At 35.6% G+C, this 18,134-nt stretch overlaps 1 long non-coding RNA gene across 1 annotated transcript in view; it reads right to left on the bottom strand.

Moving 5' to 3' along the window:
* The window catches only part of LOC311445538, a 172,073-nt gene that overhangs the window by 16,028 nt on the left and 137,911 nt on the right, over window positions 1-18,134 (bottom strand). The window contains exon 2 of the long non-coding RNA XR_014698486.1: window positions 12,777-13,085. This is a non-coding gene — a long non-coding RNA (uncharacterized lncRNA). The remainder of the gene's footprint in view (window positions 1-12,776; window positions 13,086-18,134) is intronic.

Raw genomic sequence — 18,134 nt, forward strand, 5'->3', positions numbered from 1 at the left:
TATCTGATTACACATAATTTAATATGAGAGCTGCATTATTTACCAAGACAAAAGTGGTAGAGTTATGTCCTTTTTCCTTGCAGTCTAACCCCTCAAAAACTTTTCCTTAACTTCACTGAATACATGACAGATATGGAAATAGGTAACTCCTCCCTTTTTACTCATTGAATTATTGGCAAGATAAATTCACGCACAGATGTATTTGGATTCCTCATCTGACATAATCTTCAGAATTTTAGCACCTCTCTGAATTACAATCTGCACATAATGTGACATGTTGATCTATCATAATTAGCTGAACTGTTGCTGCAGAAAAAAAAAATCTCAAGAAAACACTGAATATACCTAGTGATTAAAAGTATATAAATATAAAAATATATGTAAATATATATATATACAGAGTTTCAAACAATAGTCACAATGTCTTCAAAATATGTCATCTTTGTCTGTTTTCTGTATTTTTTAGAAAAAGAAATCACACCACCTTAAAGAGTTTTATTTTTCCAAGCTTGTCTGAGCTTCCCTTTTACTTTCAGCTACAAAACAACAGAAAGAAAACAAAGGGGAAGAAAAAGGAAGAGAACCAGCTGTCCTATAACCTCTCAAAGTCCTCCAAATATCTTCAAAAGGAACGTCTGAGAGGCAAAGCAGAGAATAATACGAATTAAAGAATCTATTACTTTAAAACTAATTACAGGAAAACGATTTTAGAATCAGTTTTCCATCAGAATAATTTTCTTCCAAAATAATTATACTTTTTTTTTTTTTTTTTTTTTTTTTAATCAACATTTAAAAAGAACTTATTTCCTCACTATTTGCTTTCTGTGCACAAAACTATCAAAATGTTGCAAAAATAACAATACAGAAAAGCATCCATGAATGTGGAGAGAAAGACACATTGTTTACTTGGCATGGAAGCTTAAAGTTTGGTCAGCCTACTCAACCTGAGATGAAGCTGTCATCTTTTATAAAGCACCCGATTATGTCTCTTTTTCCCTTTAAAAAAATAAATCAAAGCTTTTATAAATCGAAGATCTTAAAATTACATCATACAGGAGTTAAAAAGTCATAATTTAAAGATCACAGAACTCAATGAAAGCTTGAGAGAATATGAAGAGATCTATAAGAATGTTTTAAAATACACTAGACGTAGACTAAAATACTCCAGATGAACAGTGTTTTAAGCAAGAACTGTGATGATTTCAATTTTATTTAGAGAGGTCTCTGCATATCATGCTACACGGATGACAAAGGCACATGCAACTACTATTGTGAGGAGACGAGAGATGTAGCAAACTGGAAGGAGAGCGTTGTTTTAGGAAAAAAAGAGTTTATGATAAGATACACAGATTTGTCATGCATGGGCAGGAAGATGACAATGCTAGCTGTGCTGGTGCTGATTAAAAATATGGCCGGTGCTCTATGAAATGCATTTAGCCAGGCAAAAAGAAGAGATTCTCCACTCAGGCAATTTATATTTCCCCGTCCTTATCTCCATTCACTCTTGTTTTCTAGCAGAGGACAACTTTGGTGGTAACTGCTTCAACGGTTTCCCTTGAACTCAAACTCAAACACAGAGAGTTGTCCAGCACAAATGCTTACGCCCTACATTATTTTTTGTATATTTTTTGTTGTGTCAAGCAAAACCCTCAAAACCAGTAATCTATATAAATCTATAACAAATAAGTAAATCTGTTATGCTGATTTTTGGTTCATTGTTAAACAAACATCTGAAATTTATTGTGCATCAGAAATATGAAAAAACTTAATTCAGTTACTCTTTGAACAGTACGGGAAATGGTTGTGATCAGTGCTTCTTAATTGTATGTTATTCATAAAGTCTAAAGAAGACTGAATGTGACTAAGTGAAGGACTTCATGAAATAAGATGATAAAATTAAGTGACAGAAAGTTCACGTGCATTTAATAAATTACATTATACTATATTGTCACTGGTCAAAAACTTTTTTCCTGCAAATTCAAGAATAGTCTAAGATTCCTATAACAGACAAGAAAAATCTCAGCTAACAATTAGTTAGCATTTTAGCTAGACCATCATGTAGTTCTGTGGCCTGAGGTGGAATTAAAGTGCTGTCTTTAGGTCAGTTATACATGTACATTATCATTTATTTATTTGTATTTATTTCATAACAAGAAGGGCACTTATCCAAAGGTCTAGATATGCCTGCAATTAGTTCCAAGAATGAAAATAAAATTAAATTCAGTTATCTCTATGACAGTCAGCCAATAAACTCTACTCCCTCAACATGTATAGGTTCTTAAATAGTTTGAACTCTCAAAGCTTTCAATATTAAGATGATAAAGGCTGAATGTGACACAACTGTTCCTTTTATTTTTAGCGTGTTTGCATTTTTTCCTGGGTCTCCAAGGACACAACCTGATAGATGATGTTTCAAGGAAACAAATACAAGTTTTGTTATTCTCAGCACCTTTTTGCATAATAATGAGACTGGGCAGAGAGAAGGTTATGCTCAAGTATTAGTGCACAAGGTTTGCCTCTAGGCTGCTCTGCAGGAAACCTAAGCCCATAACAATTACAGTGTTTGTTACTGGAAAAATGAGAGAGAATAATTAGAATGATGCTCTTTGTAAGTCACCTGCTCTTTGTAATATATGTTTTCTAATTTAGTTTGGCAAAAGTGGCTTGTAACAGTATGAGTACATATTAAAGATGAAGCAATTAGGCAACTAAACAAGCATGATGACAGCTTTTTAGTAAATGGTTTAGCTTTTAATTTTGAAATGGCAGGTCCCACTGAGCACAATATTCTGGAACTGTGATTTTGTAGAATGTGACGATGTGTTGTTGGTAATTAATTAATCTCCCCACCCCCTTTTTTTTTGTCCTAAGGAGACAGAGGGCAGTGGTTGCCTGTTTGCAGAGTTCAGCCTGTGATTAACACCACTGTCTATAAAACAGGTTGCAACACATCAACTACAAATTGGAAGCCCTGTTCTGCTACTGTCTGAAGTCGCTTTGCAAAGTGGAAGTTTGAAGTCTCCTCCAGCTGACCTGCACCATACTGCTGACATCCCTGGCAAGTTCCCTATAAATCCTCCTGCCAGCTTGTGCTCACCAAAGCTATGGAAATTCTTTCTTACAGTCCTCCAGGTAAACAGAAGCCCCCAGGGAAAATAAAATAATAATTAAAAAAAATCTTTTGGAAAAATTCTTAACTGGAGGTGGATCTGGTGAGCCTCAAGAGTTAGACTGGTTCCATTAAATTTGGTGGGGATAGTCACTGGTTTCAAGCTACATGAGTAGGCAGAGTTTGTACTGGATCAGGCCTAAAAGGAGAAGTAGTGAAACAATTGGCCACCATGACATTTCATTAGAAATGTTTAATAAGCATCTGGAGTGTGAGAGAAAACACCTCAAGAATTGAAAATCCCCTCCAAAGAAGAGAAATTTACCACTAAGCTAAAGAGAAAAGTAAGGGCGACACTCAGCTGGACACTGGGATAAAATCCAGCACTTTTCATTTCACTGCTCAATGTGGACCAGGATGAAGTGAACTACAGAGGAAAAAGACATACCTCAGGAACAACCAGGAAGCTTGTTTGCTAAAAAATACCTATCATTCAAACCTGGCTTTTATCACTCAGCTCCATCATCATGCACAGCTGCTGGTAAATATATTCACCTCTAATTTTTTTTTACCACCTAACTGAGCTGAAGTGCTACTGCTGCTCTCACTTGGCTTCCTCAATAAATGCAACAAAGCAAATCTTGTAATTGCTTTCTGATCTAACCTACTTAGACATTATTTCCCATTCTGCTTCTAAAATTCAGATTGATTCAGGTGATCAGAATTGTTGTAAATTATCAAAAATGTCAGTTCTGTACCATCATTTTCAACAATTGCCTGTGATCCCAATTAATAAACTGTGTAGTACGGGAAAATGAGATTTAGACCTAGAAGACAGGCTAATCTATTTCCTACTCTTATCAGGGTGGTTGGAAATAATTTATTGCAATGCTGGAAAAGAAAGTTCTACTTTAAATATAATACCAAACCAGTGCATAAAGTACCATACCACCGCATGGCATTTCTAGCAACAATGCAGTGAATTTCCTTTTTGAAGAACTCCAGTACATACTGTAACATTGCTCCTCTTCAATCCCATTTTACTGCATTAGACTGATATGAATTCATAGAGCAAAACACTTAGAATTACTGACAAACTATTTCATCACTAGTATGAATTATCTAAAAGAATTATTAAACAGTATGTTGTACAATATTACATCTAGCGTAAGAGAATAAATAAAACCTTTAAAACACAATAAAGTTAATCAGATATTTCTCTCTCTAGGAAACAAACAAACAAAAGCATTATATTTGCTTAAGCTATATAGATAAGAAAGTAGAACTGATTCCCAGAAAACTCCATTGTTTTACAACTACTAATCAATAAAACTCACACGTGTGAAAAGTTCGTCTGCTTTAAAAGTAAATTGGAATTGTGTTTGAATTTTTGTTCTTAATATATCCTCTAGGCAATGCTGGAAAATTGTTCTGATAGCATACTGGAAAACTTGTTCAAATTTACCTAGTTCGGCAGACACAATTCAGAAGTAACACTTAAATATGGAAAAAGTAGCTGGCACTGCTTGCAGCCAAGAAGAGCAAAGGAGAAGAAAGGAGGAGATATGGTATTGTAGAAACTTTATTTCCTGTGCTTGTGCAGCTTCTGTGAGATGCATCATATAAAAATAAATGCATTGCACCGCAGTTTCCACAGTAAGAACTATCTTGCAGCAGCTGTATCCATTTTAGATGAAATAACCGAGAAGCAGTCTAGCCCCATTATCTAATACCCAGTACTTGATTTACTCTTTATTGAAGTAGCAGATACTCATCAAATGTCACGTATTGATCAGCACATGCATGGATATTTGCACTTATTTAAATTCCTTGCATTTTTTTGTTCTATCTCACACCTATACAGCACTCTAACTAGATTGGTTCACGACAGTTATTGCTGTACTGTGTGACTGCTACTGTTAACAGGAAAGGAACCAGAAACCCACTAAATCCTTACACATGAGCTCATTAGAATAAATTGTTCTTGCAGTCTTTGTTCTTCATTTCTGCTGAATAGGTTTATGATCAGAGTTTCCTCTCACTGATAGAAGTGTTTATTCTAAAACCTCTCCTCTCTTCAAAGGAAAACAAATCAAGTAGAAATCAGAACATTCTGAGCTATTGGAATTTGATGTTTTCCATGATAAAAAAATTGTTGTTCATTGTGGCAGCACATTCCCAAGAACAATTTAAAGAAACTGCCTAACTCTCTCTCTCTCTCTTTTCTTTCTCCCTCTCTCTTTTCTTTCTTTCTCTCTGTCTTTTCTCTCTTTCTCTTAGAGTGCTGTGAATTACTTGTAGCTAGTGCAGGAGGTCTGGCTGCAAAAAAACAGCTGAATAAGAAAAATATACATTTAATCCATGGATCTGAAATTTCACAAGACAAGTTTGGAATTAGAGGATACAATCTTCCTTTAGGATAGACTGAAGAAAAATCTCCTATTGATCCTTGATTTGTCCCAGGTTCAAATTTGTGGAGACCTGGGCTCACTTAGAGATCCTGGAGCAGCCATTTGGGCACACAACCACCCACACAGCATGCATTACCTGCTGGGCTGGGCCAGAGAACAGCTCAGAGAACAGCTTTGCACGAATTATGGTAATTCTTCCATGCAGGTTAAAACTTTAAAGTGAAAAAGGCTTCCAGAGGTTAAGCCAGACATTTGCAGCAGGGAGTTTGAGCAAATTCATATTCTTTTATGTTGCAACAATTTAGGGATGCTCACCCACTCTGTGGCTGCTCTTCAGCAGGTAGGTCTGTAACACACTGGGGGATAGTGAATTCTTAACACACTTCAGCTCTTTTGCAAGTGAAAATATAGCTTTGGCAAACAAAGCTAGCATGGGAAAAAAGGAGCTGAAAATGATCGAGGTTATCATGTTTTATTGTTGTTGTTGTTGTTGTTGTTTTTTCTTAAAACCTTATTTTTTTTTTTTTTTCCAACAGTAGTGTATCAACATTCCGAGTATGTTATACTCTATACATACAGTTTTGTTATACACATATACACAGTTTTATGTTATACAACTGCTCTGTTGGCAGAACAGTATCCAAACAGCAAAATCCAGTGGGGTAAATTTGTTTGTACAAATAATCCTGCCTCATGCCCATGAAGCATGGGATTGCTCTTACTACAACAATTACTTTTGCTTTCCAAGTGGGGAATCTGGAAACTGAAGAACACCATCAGTGATGAGCTGCAGCAGGAACACAGAGACACCCAGACAGAGCAATGCAACTGAAACAGGCTAATCTGAAACTCTTTTTCCTTCTACCATCTCCTCCTTGGAGAGAGATGGTACCTCATTGCACTTGTAAACTTTGAGTAAAAGTGTAACAACATCTCCAAGGGAAAACTGCTATCTTGTCTGCACAGCCTATTATAGGCTCAAACATAATTTCAGTCCAGATATTGAAAAAGGCAAATACCTGGTAAAAAAAAAAAAAAAAGCAGCACACAGGCATGTAATTAAATGTGGCATTTTTTCTGCAAAAGGGAGAAAGACCAAGTAGAGATTGTAGTGGCATTTTTATGCTGGCATTTCCTAACTTGAGCAAAATTATTTTTGTCTCCCTTATAAAGTTATTCTAACATAATATGCAGTTCCTTAGTGATGTTACAGGTTTAAAAAATTAATCTATGTAGAAATAAAAATCTTAGCACATAGGAGTATGACACCCATTGGATCCATTGTAATAAATAAATAAATAAACAAACAAACAAATAAATAAATAAAGCCTTCTATTTTTGTTGTCTTTGCCTGCAGTTTAACATCACTATCTCAATAGCAAGCTTTCCATGGGCCAAAAGATTTGTCAGGCTTTCATAAAGTGCTGAAAGGTTTATCTGACCTCTTATTAACTTATTTTCATGGCCTCTCTGCCTCCTTACAGAGGTCTCATGGGAAAAAGCAGTTGCTAGAAATATTCAGAATATGGTAGTTAGGCAACTAAAGGCTGTTGCTCAAAACAATTAACACAAGAAATGGTACAGCACTCTGACTTGAAAATCAGACAATTAATAAAAGTCCATCTGGGAAATGTTTACCAATTTAAAAGCTCATGCTTGAACAGACAATAAATGTAAGTCAACTTTTCTTTTAATCGTTCATAGACTTATTATGGGTAACAATTCAGGACAACAGTCCTCTGGCCACTGATGCCTTTACAAAGTTTTGATCCCTTAACTGCTGTCGTAAGTGGAGGCATTTTGCATCTATTTCTGTACATAGAGCTCCAAAATTAATTTATGTCTGCCTACTAATGCAATGTATTTGTCATGTCATGTCCTGTCCCCCCCATGCTATATGCTTTATGTTTCAGCTACAATCTGCCAAAGCTATGCTTTAAACATGAAACCTATCCTTTTATAAAACTTCATGACTTGGGCATTCTTAAATGTAGGAGCTTTGGTTTTGTATAAAAATAAAGTGTTTTTAAGGAATTTTGTTCCCCTGAAGTATCTCATGGGTCTCTCAGGAACACCTCTGAAATCCGTTAATACTGTGATACAACAGGGTCCTTAGAGAGTCGTTTATGCAATTACCAAAAGCAGAGACCTGTGAGACCCAAACTTCAATTCACAACTTTTAATCAGAAAATTAGGTTAAGCCTGAAAGAAGGATCTTCTGGTGGCTTTTAAAACTGGAGTCTCCCTCTACTATTCTCTCAAGGACCAGTGATGCCACCCTCATTCAGGTCTTCTTCTATGCCCAATTTCATTCTGGCTGCTACCCAGAGAGGACAGTAGAGCAGAGCACCGCACAACTCCAAGCTCTAAGTATCCTCTCGGAAGTATTTTCCTGATGGCTTTGCTCAGTCTACCACATCTCAAGCTGTGAAGTCTGATGTTTTGTATTTTAATGTCATTTGTATGAAGAAGCTGCATTTTATTCTGGACCCCCATAGTCTCTTGCCAGAAAATCAATGCCTAGAAAAACAGAACCCGTGATATTTCAGAGGTATTTTTGCTGACATGGTTGGAAGAAGAAACATTGCTAATGACACCAAATGCTTAGGAAACTCCTGGAGCACTTGAATACCCATATGAAATATTCAGAAATTCATGGAAGCTCAGTCTGTTTACCCCTTTACTTACTATAGGACACACAATGGTTACCACTAGGGAAAGACTTACCTTAAAAACATGCAAAATGAAATATATGTTCTACAATGTATATTGCTCAAACTGCAATACTCACAACATGCAAGTACAGAGATTACCACTGTTCCTGAAAGGATTAATTGTACAAATAGATAACGTGAACTTAAAATACAAAAAATAACACAAATGATGCAAATCAGTGAGATTAAGAACATTAGTTTATTGCAGGTTGCCAGGAGGTAGGAAAATATTCTCTAAAGGAACAAATAATTTTTTTTGCAGCAGAGCTCTTGCTTCTCTCTCTGAAATATTATCATTGGCCTCTATTGAATAGAAAATCTTGAATTAAATGAGTGCCTAGTGGGATACAGGATTTATCATCATCATACCTGTGCATATGTTTGACCAGGGGATACTGAAAGCTGAAAATCATCCACTTAAAAGTGCCCTCACTGCATTCTGAATGCAGTGTAATTAATACCATCTATGTTTCAGGTTAGGCTTTCTCACTTTTGTCTATTGTCTATGAATACCCTCCAGACAGTCTAACGGAAAAGCTAATCCAAGGATGGATGCTTGCTTGTAAATTAATCTAGATGCTAACCTTCTAATGCTACTATGACTCAGGGAGGATACAGCTTGTTACAATATTTGTTATTTAAAAGACTACTAGGACTTAAAAAAAAATGTAACTTTTGTTGTGTTTGATGTAAAAAAAAAATCACAAACAAATCCCGCTGAGCCTGTTTTGCAAACATGTTGAATTTATGAGGATGAAAGGCAAGTCAGAAAAAGGTCACGCCTATTAATTTCAATCCTTGTGCGAAACCAGCATATTCTATACACACTTAGTAAGATTTGTGACATTTGGTTGAATACATTTGTATTCCTTTAATGCTATTAATAGTATCTATGCTCTACATTGCTAAGTATATTTCAAATAGTGTCCTTTGCAATTCTGATATACTTCAGTTAAATGCAAGCATGATACTACAGGCTTATAATTATTTCCATCACATTAGCTACTTCTCACTTGCAGAAATCCTTTATGCTTTGAAAGGTCTGTTAATGGGTTTGGACATTTTTGCACTTTCTACTGTGAATTTTTACCTTGACATTGTTATAATCTGGCAATGTCGTGATGTTTGGCAGTGCACAATTAGAATTGAACGGGCCAGAATCAGGAAGAGTAGGACTTCCCCATCCCATTAGTACTGCTCTTTGTGGCTCAGCCACACGATGGAAAGATGCTGCTCTTATCACACTGAGATCCTTCTTCACATCACGTATATGTTCAGACTCCAAATGAAAAACTTTTTCTTTTTGTAAAGGAAGAAAAAAATGTCTTCTTTCATCTTTGAATAAAACCAAGTCCCTTCTAAGCTTCTCTGTGAATATAAAAAGAAGAGAAAGCCTAGCACAGAACAGTCTTGTGTTAGCATGCTCATCTAAAGAGCCTGGGAATGAAAGTTCAATTTTCATCTCATTTTATCAGTCACAGATAGTGGTGAATGTCTGGCCACCAAACACAGAATATTTTTCCTCTGCATTTTCTCACTGGTTTTGGCAAAAGAAATATCAGTCCTGGATCTAAGATAATTTGTTACACTGAGATAAAGGGAATTTCATGTTTGTGGCAGTGTGAAGGTGTGGTAGAAGCAAGCAAGAGAAGGTGCATGTGAAACAAGCATGGGGACCAGTTACATATTAGTGAGATAGTCCCAAAGCTATAAAGTAAGAGTTTGGTGAATATCTTCAGGTCTTACCACCAAGTTGTGATTAGTGAAGGCAACACAACTAGTCCCTGCTGGCAATGGAATAAAGAATGTGGGGCTGTGAGAAGCATAAACTTTACAGGGGCTGCATAGCAGCTGTGTGTCATGAAAGGCTCTTTGCCTTATATAGCAACATAGCAACATAGAGATGTGTCACCTCATTTCAGCTGATAAGTTCAGTGCCGATGAAGTAAGTGCTGGTTGCTCAGCAGAAAGGGAAGAGTTTGTATGACAGGATGGGAGGCATTGCCTACAGTCAGGATAGGAAGGAATTCAAAGATAAGATTAAAAAGTAATTAAGAAAGGTTGTACAACACTAATCTTCTAAGTGGGCACAGGTGAGTCAGTTTTCATCAGTCTTGTTTACACAACATGTGAAATGTTGATGGGGACATTTTTTCTACTTTCTTGCATAAGTATTTAATATTGAAGACTATATTAGTAAATGAAGGTGAAATAAGAGCTTATACAGTAACTGATGGGACTGTATATCAATGCTTCAAACAACACACGCGATTTAATGGATGTTTTGTGACTAGGGACCTTAATCATTAGCATGGGAAGGAGGAGTTGAATGAAGTACTAAGATGAAATTTTGAACAGTAATTGCAAAACTCCCTGACATAATTGTATCAACAGCAATCTTCTGTTCTGTCTTAATTTACTAAACACCAGAACCACAGTCATTAATTAGGAACCTACTAACAGGACAATCAGAGAGCAATTTTACTTGTGTGAGTACATCTACTGATGTCAAAGTCATATGTTTCCGTGTTTGCAGAATTGGATATTAGATGCAATATACCAATCTCTGTAAAACACCCTAGTCCTATAAAAACAAATTCCCTATCAGAGTCCTGAAGACAGCCTCCTAAGCTCAAAAACAGCTTAATTCTGCTGAAGAAAAATCATACACATCCTTTCATCATATCATGGACAGTTTATGTCAGAATCTCATTTTATATTGAATTTTTCAGAATCAGATTGCAACCATTTAGATTTCTCAGTTCAGGTCTGGAGGCAGTGATAAGAAATTGATAAGATTGTAAGTGGCCTGATTCTACATTACAAATCAAAAGTGATTATGAATTAATCATTAATATGGTCCTTGTAGCTTTAGTGATTGGTAAAACTGGAAGTGCTTGTCCCATAAGTGAATCTTCATTCAAAACAATCAGTTCTCACAGATGTGACTTCTCTATGATCCAGCAAACAGGTCATCCCTTCCTCATGAGATGCAAGCAGATTAATTAATGTTGCAAAGGTCTACCCAATGGTGAATGCATTTACATGTACTTTTAAGGTCTTATAAAGTAAGCAAATATACAGAAAGGTATAATCTAATAGCTCATTTGCAAACGAATAGATCTGCTTCTAGTGTCTCATCAAGAAAAGCAGACGTGCCCTAAACACAGTTGTTGAGACTGATGCTGATTGATTGAACTACAGCTGGGGTCAAATTTCGGAGAGGAAAACTCTCCAATCGAATATACTGTGCGTGTAGCTACTGGTGCAGGTGCTTTGATTTGTGCCTCTAGTTCATTTTCTAGTGGTATATTTTGTGACTGCAAGTTGTTCTCCTGGAAGAGAACTCCCGTTCTGCAACACAAAGAATGGAAAATGTATCCTCAGTTACACTGTCATGCCCCCTGTGATATGTACCTTTCTAACAGCATGCCTCAGGTTTTATTAGCAATAGTATTTGACACCATTGTGAATACATAAATTCTAGAACCAAGCCTGTGAAGAATATTAGATATGAAATACAGATAACTCTTTCCAACCCCAGGCTTTGTGCAACGATTACTTCTCACGAAGTGATCCTCCGTCTTGAGTTTAGACTGGCTACATCACTGCTAACAAATCAATGCACAGAAGAGGAACAGAACATATATTTTTGTGGCATAGAGATCTTGTCTACAGGAGTGAGGTCTGATGCAGGACTCAGGTGTCACAGTGCCAGCTTGGGGGTTTTATTCAAGGCTTCCGTGCCTTTTTTTTTTAACCCAAATGAAGAATTAGCATTTTCATTAAGACAGTCTTTTTGATTAAATCACTGATCCTGTAATACAGGATTTATGATGAAGAATCTTCTGTAATAGAACTACTTCAATAGATTGTGCTTCACTGGAAAATAGTTTTTAACATGGAAAAGGTCATTTTAATTACATTTATTTCATTTTCTCCAGGGTATTTTATGCCTTTTGGTCTTTTTAATGCAAGGGTGGTTGTTTATTTTTTTTCCTCCCAATTTATTTATTTATTTTTTTTTATATTTTCTACTATCATTTTTGCTCAATAGAGAATGAGAAAAACAAGGCAGACTAAAGCTATACTGAAAAAATGCAACATTCTTCATTCAGGTTAAAACAGCAATGAAGCCAGGGAATCTGATTTTTATTTGGTTTAGAAGTAGACATCTAGAAAACCTAACAATTTGATTTCGTTCAATTAAGTTGCTTTGGTTTATTAATTATAGTTATTCTAACTCAACCTTATTATGTTCAACTTTGTGACCAAAATGAATAGCCCCCTTCCCCCTCCTTTTTATTAAAGCTTGCTTTTGTAAATAAATTATTTCTTTTAATCATCATAATGTAGGTGCATATGCATGCTGTCTTTATAACTTCCAAACATGTTACACCAAATTTATAACCTGTTCCATTTGACAGATCTATCCTAAGCTAGTAAATTCATTGAAATTTCATCAAAGTAGACAGAGAAGAGTGATTGAGTTAATAGTGATGGCAACGAGATGCCATGCTTAAGACATATCAGCAAACCTACCCAGGAGAATGGTCTCAAGGATCATCCACAGGAAACCAGGCTTCACCAGTGCTGGAGCTCATGCTCTTGTCCCTGCAGGATGGGCACGTGGCTGTCACTAGGGCGTGGAGTCCAGTGGATGGATGAATAATTCCACTTTGATCAGTCTAACCAACAAGAGGATTAAGATGCAGGGAGCCATCACTCATGTGAAGATACGAATGCTTCAAAACTGCAAGGGAAGGAACCAGAGAGCAGCAGCCCTTCATGAAGAGCGCTCTTCATAGCCCACCTGCCCTGGAGTCAGCCTGCAGATTTCCAGTGCAAACTCTGAGCAGAAGAAAATAAAGAAACATTGGGGAAAAACTATCAAATGATTTAACAACTAGATACTATTTTCAAAAGAGAATTAGGAGCTTAATTTGCCCTGGACATCCAGGAAGATATATAATCCCATGCACATATTTTTAGTTTTTAGAAACACATGAAACCATTATGGGTTTCTAAACCACTACTATATATATTTCAGTCTACTCAACCTCTCCCCCCCTTCAGACCCAAATACATGTATGAGAATGACTGACAAGCGTTCAAGTCAGCTAGGAATATCCAAATTAACAGTTATCTACTCAGCACCTCTAATTTACTACTTCATTAGAAATGATGGTAATTTGATACACAATAATCCCGAGAATAGCTTGCTCAAAATCCCCTGAGAAAACCTGGGAGAGACAGTTCTGTCAGGTAAATTAAATACCAGGGAGTAAGGGGATGTTATTTTACCTACTGCAAATCAATCATAGGTGCTGTTTAAAAGGTCATTTGTATGTAAGTGGAAAATTTTTAATGTCCCTGTTTAAAGGCACTAACTGTTATATGCAGAGGCATAAATCCATAGAACTCTTGAATACTAGAAAAAATGCTTAGAGGGTTGTCTGTAAGAACCAATTACCTGCTGATTCATGAAATTTTCTGAATTATTAAAGAAAATAAAAGATTGATGGGATCTATTTTCACCCATTTGAATTGGCAATAAAACTATACAGTTTCCCTTTCCAGGAATATTTTAGAACTGTGAAGTTTCTGAAGACAGATATGCCTGGAGCATTGTTTACTCACTGTAATATGTCTTAATTGTAGAAATATGGAGATCAAGATCAAATGTTATTTACCATGAATAAAATAATACTATAGAGTTAAAAAAAAAAAGTGATACTCTACTGCTTTTAATTTTAATTGTACAGTAAAAGATGAATAATTACAAAGCACAAACTTTGACAACAACAGTGACATGAGGAAGCCACAAAGTTTTAGCCTGCATACTGAATATGCACCAGTACAAATTTGTTGAAGTGTATTGTCTTCCTCATGGAGTGACCTGAATTTGTTAGCAATAGTTAGCAATTGTTAGTCTGATAGAGAGCAAATTCCTTCAAGACCGTATGGGGAGCAGTCATGTAAAGCCATGAATTTCCATCTGTATTTGAATACATTGTACATATAAACATATTAATGGCATTTTTAAACTGCCTGAACACAGAATTGCTATGTTTTTGAACTCAGAAATATATGGACCTGTGTGTCTGTGTTGGTGGCTCTTCCAGTGAGATTCTCAATTTTCAACATCTTTAAAGGAAAAATGCAAATACTTACATTTTAATAAAGTATGAAAAACTGTAGTTCAAGATGCCTAGAGGAAAGATCTTACCACTTCACACAGAGTAACCAGCTAGCTAATCTGCTTGTCTTTCTCCTTGAAGATAAAAGACCCAGTACTTTCACCTCTCTGTTAAAACCATTACTAAAACTTGAAGCCATTACTAAAAGTTCTGGTAACTTACATAAAAGAAGATGGCTCACAGTCTTTGCAATAACTGTCATTACTCATTAATATCTACACAGTACTCCAAGAACTTTGATACTTTTCTTCCTATTGAACTTATTTTAAAACTTTAAATAGTTTCTTGAGATCAGCTAAATGTCCTTTCTATAGCAACTGCTTTTTTTTAAACATATATTATTATTATTATTAAAATTCACTTCTATCTTGTCTCACCTTCTCCCTGAATTAGATGCCACCTTTTCATGCTTTACTGTGTTCTAGATTTTCTATTCCATAGTTTTGATTTATTTTGTAAAACAAGGAAAAAGATCTTTTAACAGCATCCCATTTTTTCCTTCTGATTAATTTCCCTGTTCTTTCCTTCAGATTATTCCTATTCAACAAAAGAAGACAACAAAATCATCATTACTGTAACTCAAAAGAGCTTTGTCTTCATGAAGGTAAAACCAATACTTGCTCTGTTGCTATAGTAAAAATTGTCATAGAGTAATAAACTTGTACTTAAACAAGAATTTTATTTTTATTATTTTTATTACCCAGGATGAAGTGAGCCTTTGACATAAGGACCCCCGCAACAACCTTTCCTTATTAAAAAATGAATTGACAGAAAAGAAGGAAGGAAGCAAGCAAGGAAGGAAGGAAGGATGGGTCTTTCTATAAGTCCAAGCATTACATTTCACAGAGCTATCTTTTATGAAATATTTTAACGTCTTACTGTTTATATGAAAAAGAGGAACCAGACTTTCTCCTTTAATGTACTCTCCTAATACCATGCAAAATAATAAAAAAAAAAAAAAAAAAAAAAAAAAAACAACACAAAGACATGCTGTCTTTGCACCTTAAAAGCACCATTTAGTGCATATATTTCCTTGCTACCTCATTGAGTGCCAGAACAAGGAGCCTCTGTTGTGTCTGATTTCAGAGATTGCTTCAAGCTTCTTTTTCAGAGAATTATACTATTTTGGACTGTTAGCATTATTGTGAGCATAAACCCTTATAATAAAGGCTGCTTAACCACCTATTTCAACAGATACAATGATACTGTAAATCAGACGACAAGATGTGAAACAGATTGAAACTTGAGATTGAAACTCAACACTTGATCCTACCATTTTAGCACTTGGCAAGGCATATATTCTATCTGTTTTTCTGCAGGAGAAAATTGGAAAGATGTTGAACAATGTGAAGCCATTTAGCTTGATCTGAACACTTCAGAAACAGTGGGGCCAAAGAAACTCAACTCTGAACATGAAACAAGAAAGCACTGATATACTTTCAGTTAATGGAAAAGTTGGAAATAACTGCTTGTAGATATGTTGTTCAATGGAATGCTCTTTGAATTTATTTTTAATGAGTATATGAATTAAGAAATACCTTCCAAATCCCATTAGGATTATTATAAATGCAATTTTATTTTGTTTTACATTACATGTTATTACACTTCGCACAGAGTCTCTGAACAGATGAGCACAGAAACTCAACACATATGGGAAGCCACCAGTTTCATGGCAATTCTGCTCTACCCTTTCTCTTTTTCTTCTAAGCTTTCTTTTAAAGCATACTGAGCTTTAAAAATAAGAGGACAAGGGCTTTTTTGGAATTGTGGTATTGTCAACACTATCACATTCAGGCTTCTTTGAATTAGATATTTGTTTTTCTCTTCTGGTTTTATATGCAAGCTGCTTCCTATCTAAGAATTACATACAAGGGCAAATATTAAAATAGATTTTACTCCTTACATTTAATTTCAGTCTCAATGTGGTAATGTAATCATGACATTTCAGTAACAACACCAAAAGGACTAATGAGCTGTCTCTTAATTTTCTACTACTTTATTCTTCTGTATTTTAAAACGTCTTCATATATGTAATTTTATTCTGTCTTGCATACAAGAATTGACAAAGCAACATTTGACATTAGTAAGTTATTCAGGTACTAAGCTAACCAAATTCTGTTCTCACCAAAGCAAAAAATAACTTCATTTAATTAAACAGGAAGCTTCACAACACCATTCACAACAAGAATTGGTAGCCCTGCTTAGTAGAAAATGTTAAGTTAGTCTGTTTTACTAGCAGGGGGCAGAGAAGCATTAATAGAAATAGAGAAGAGAATGAAATCAGGCAGCCTTGTACTGTAGTTATTCTATGCAGTTTTCAGCACTGAAGGCAAGTAGGAAAAAACAAAAGAAACAAACAAAAACAAACAAAAAAGAAACAAACAAAAAAAAAACAACCACAGACAAAGTTTGGTATATGTTTTAAATGAAATGTGTTGGATAGCAGGAGCTACATTAGCTGGCCAGTCCAAAAATAAAAGGATAAGGAGGATGATGTATACGTATAACGTCCACCAGAGCTTTCTGAATGCAATACTGGGTTGAAAGGCAACTAGAATGAAAGATATTATCCATAGAATCAATCCTGCAAATGCTTGTGTGTGTGTGTTCTGCAATATTTGTCAAAGAAACAAAGCATTTATGGTTACTGGAGAAGCTCAAAATTTATGTATTGATCATAACACTGGCAGTTGTAATAAACAGTTAACGAGTCTGGTAAACCCTGTTCTGCTCTTCTTAGAGAATCTTCTTACAGAATGTTCCTGCAAATTGAGACGGGAGCTCAGCCCTACTGTGAAACATCTAAGTCAGGAAATGTGTGATGTTAGGTAAGCAACAGTAAATTAATTATACTAGATTCTTTTGGTATGCAAACAGATGATATTGATATAGATGTTTGCTCACAGCAGGCAAGCACTGAGCTTGATGCAGAAATTACTATGGGAAAATTTCTATTCTTTCCTTTGCTGAAGATCAGACTATATGGTCTCATTCCATTTTACAAGATTATTTTAATGTTCGTTTGTTTGCATTTCCCTGGAAAATCTATATACATTTTAGTACCTGGTTGTACTCTCACATTCTTTAAAGCCACAAAGACTACTTCTGCAAAATGTCAAACCTACAACAGAGGTAAAAGAAATGTTATGAAGTGAAGAGCAAAGATTTGTTCTTTTTTGGAGTGGTATAGGGTCTTAGACAATAAAGAATTGCAGGGTAAAGTTAAGGTGAAGTAGTAGAGGTGTTTCTAAAGGAGCACACTTCTAAGAGGGCACATTACCCCACAGATTTCAAGCACTGGGACAGGGGTTGAGGAAGGGCTGAGAACAGCACAAGAATTTCTCTCTGCTGCATGTATCCTCCTTAGAAAGAATTGGAGTAGCACAAAAGATCACAGAAAATATCTAGTCATATTCTGCCATCTGGGAAAAAATTCCTTCTACCACATCTAAAGCTAATGCCTGTGCCATACACTGGCAACAAAGACTAAGGCCTTACTGTAAACTGAAAGCATTAAGCGTATCTGTTCAAATGCAATATTGCTCCTGCTGAGCATATTCTGCTGCTTCTACTTTTTCATATTTTTCAGTTAGAAAGACTGGGTTGAAGTCTGAGTCCTTCAGAGTCTAATAGAAGTTTTATCTGCATTCAAGCTAGAGGAGACACAATTACTAGGAGCATAAGATCACAACCAATTATA

Source organism: Aythya ferina, assembly GCF_964211825.1.
Source record: "Aythya ferina genome assembly, chromosome: 16".
Taxonomy (NCBI): domain Eukaryota; kingdom Metazoa; phylum Chordata; class Aves; order Anseriformes; family Anatidae; genus Aythya; species Aythya ferina.